Below are 3869 nucleotides of genomic sequence, written 5' to 3' on the forward strand. Positions count from 1 at the left end.
TGCCATGGAGTCGAAAAGCATAAAAATCGACTTTCAAAAGGTGATCGCAGCAAGTCTGCCCTTTTGATATCTTAAAATATATAAAAAATCATATAGAAAACTTCAATGGCAGGCACTTACTCCGGTTCCTTCTATATCTTCTATCTATATATACAAAATAACAAGTCCTGACCGACTGATTCTGAAAGTATTAAAGTTAGGGACTTGAAATTGGGTAAGTACCTACGATAAATTTATTGAGCAGACAAATACTAAGAAAGGAATTTTGGGAATTCTACCCCTAAGGGGGTGAAATAGGGGTTGAATATTTGTATGAAAGTCCGTCATTTTTAAAGTTAGAAACATGAAATTTTATACTTAAAAAGTATGATTTAGTCATGTGTTAAAATTGCACGTGCTTTCATTGCAGAATTACACGCTATTAATGGACGACAACGAGTAGTTGGAATACGTCGCTGAGGATAAAAGTAGCTAATAGGAGCTCTTAAAATTAGGTACTTACAGATAACGTGTCCATAATATGTGTATGCTTATAGATACAAATTTACATAATTTCAAATGACAAGGTCAACATTTTAATGTTAAAGGCAGCTATCCGACCACCCGTTTTGTAGCGAGCGATCTTCTAAAGCATTAATTCTAATATTATAATGTAGTGTAGGTAATCTTTATTAAATGTTTGCTGAATGAGGATTAATAATGAATTGGAGAAAATGGCTTCCCAAGTAACCTATGCTTTATCTATTTTTGATGGATAAAATATTTATTATGTAAGTTTATTAAAAAACAGCCACACTCTTTCGCGGACTTTTCCTACTATTTTTTTAGTATCTTCTAGGTTAGCTAGCGTTACCCATGTGAGTACATTTTTTTTATTTAAATCCTTCTTATACTACACATTCAATTCGCTTATGCTATTATCAAATGAAAACCGTATCAAAACCCGTTGAGTGGTTTAAAAGAGAGAAACAGCTGTTTCTATAAACAAAAAGCGACTTTCAGATTATTATTATGTATTATATACAATATTTTAAGCACTGTTTCAATGAGGCATTTCAATAATTATATGGTTGAATAATTTACCAGAATCACAAATGCTACATATGTCATGCAACTTTAAAGATTTATAGGTACCTAATTCCAATATGAATTAAAGTAATTTCAAGTGATATTATCTAAAATTAAAAAAATAAGTAAAGTCTAAATAGCTGACAAAAAGTAGTCAGGTACATGAATTTAAAACAATTATTATAATTTTATTATTGTTTACACAGATGCTATGGTACATTTGAGGCAATGTTATCATAATGAATAATAAGTAGGTACATTGTCTATAGAAAACGGTCATGAAGACGTCAATGATTTGAATATAGTCGTGATTCTTAGCAGGGTTAATAAGGGAGGGGATAATATTGTAATTCAAAAGTATGTGCGTAAACACAAGTTCAAGTCTCCATTCTTTCATTCTCATGACTGAAGACAGTAGTACCTAGTAGTAAAAGAAAGTAATGGCGCAGAAGCAAATGCTACGGATGATGTTTGGGGTTGATTTTAATCTAGAAAAAGAAATCAATGTATATGAACCTATCACTACTCTTTTATAATTCATGCAAATATAAAACTTTTGTGCAAGTCTGAAAATGTATAATTTTTCGGTCCAATAACACTATATCGTGCTCTTTAAAGTAATTTTCTTTGGGTCGAAATTGAAAATACGTGTTATGATATTGTATGAATATATAATTTCCCTTTCCTAAAATATTTGAGAGTTATGCCTTATAGAGTAATATTGTTAACTTATTACAAATTTTCTAGACTATGTTAAGCAAACACAACAGCAAATAGTTCAAAAGGAGTGCAAAATGTGTAATAATAAACAAGTAACCGAATAACTATTCAAACAAAACTTTATAACACTTGTTATTTTACTACTTCTGTGGTACTGGACATTAAATCAAACCCTTAAGCATGTATCTTTAAACCATACACCTGCTGATAATAATAAACTGAATAAGGCAGTTTACTATTACCTGTGGTTGCTGTTGTCTGCTGTGACATTTCGAGTATGACGTTTCGTTTGATAATTTTCTATTTCAATTCGTATTATAATTTATAAAAATAGTCAGCGGATTGATAAATAAATCTAAATAGCGTTGGCTACGCAATAACTAGGTATATAATCGTAGGGCTTTGAATGGCCGTTCATAAAAATTGTGTGTGTACGATTTTCAAAAGCTGAAAACTTACTTCTTTAGCGACCCATAACATTCTCGTTTTTATAATTATTGAGTAAGTAATTTAAATTTTTACTTGATATTTATAATATGTTCGAATTCTTAAATAAATTTCAGACGTTTTTTTACGTAGTTTTAAGTATTTCATTTGTTATAAACAACTCCAAACTATTATGAATAAATATTAGAATACTGTATCGTTTATGCTTTAACATAGCGGATTTGAATTTTTAGATTATTTTTGTTACAATAAAAGAAATATTTTAATCTTGTTAAAGGTCTGATAAATATGATTTATTTTAAATCAATTTGTCTATAGTTTGACTAATATTTTAAATTATTATATAATATTAGTAAAAATGTAAAGAAATATTTTTCAATTTATGTAATAGTAAACACTTTGACTTATTCAATCTACAACTGGAACATATAATTTTTATTGATATTTTAATTTACTGTTAAAATATATTGTGAGAGCATTATTCAGAATACCATAATCTCTGTGTCAAGTGTGACGGTAAGGCGTCATCATCATATTCAATCATTGAATTAAAAGTATGCCAAATTACTAAGCACTTTGCCACACATCAATTCAAAAGGAAACTTAAGCATTGCTTACAAAACCATGCAGTTTCCAATCCTTGTAATGTTTACCTTCATTGCTGCAGTTGTCACGTAAGAAAAATCATAATTTGATATAAAAAAAATATTATTCTTTTGTATTTTGATTAAAGATTCTATTGAAAAAGGATTATTTGTTATAAAATTGTACTCTCATGAAACTGGCCAACTGGTATGGCTAATACAAAGAAATAGTTTTAAAAATGATAGCCTTACAGCTAAATCTCCCACCTTAGATCTTAAATGTTTTCAGTAACTTTATTAATAAAAAGAAAAAAATTTAATGTTGCACTTTAAAATTAATGTTTTTATTGATATATCAGTTGATATTGTCTCAATACTATTCAAAAATCAAAAGTCACAATAAACTTTATTCAGGTAGACTTTTACAATTTGTTTAACAATTAAGTGAAGCTACGAGCAGTTCAGAATGTAGATTTTACTGAGAAGAACCAACATGAAACTCAGTAGTAACTCTTTTTCAACATTTAAAAAATACAGTCATATTAGTTAAATACAATTATACTCATATATAATTTTATTTAGCCCAGAACTCAACAGGTATTAACAATTCCACCCTTTTGTATCATCTACAAAATCTTGTATTGAATATATCTTTTTTAAAAACAATTTTAATTTACGAAATGGTAAATTTAAATATGTCCGCGGAATTTTATTTTTACAGCAATGGATACCTTGCCCCAAGATTATTAATTAAATTCTGAAAAGTTACTTTAGTGAAATAAAATTGCAATTTTTATATGAAGTAAAACTTCTGGAAAATGAAATAAAAGCATTATCTTTTATATCCAACAATAATTATCGAATGAAAAAAAAAAGAAACATTCAAATAGTGTTTATTTTAAATATATATTAAATAAAAATTAGATAATAGTTATATCATAGTAAAAATATGGAATAAGAGAAAGCTTTTTGTATTAATAATTTATTATATTATCACAATTTTCAGTAGACAATACTTTAATATATATATGATTATATTAATATAAATTA

Source organism: Vanessa cardui, chromosome 17 (genome assembly GCF_905220365.1).
Source record: "Vanessa cardui chromosome 17, ilVanCard2.1, whole genome shotgun sequence".
Taxonomy (NCBI): domain Eukaryota; kingdom Metazoa; phylum Arthropoda; class Insecta; order Lepidoptera; family Nymphalidae; genus Vanessa; species Vanessa cardui.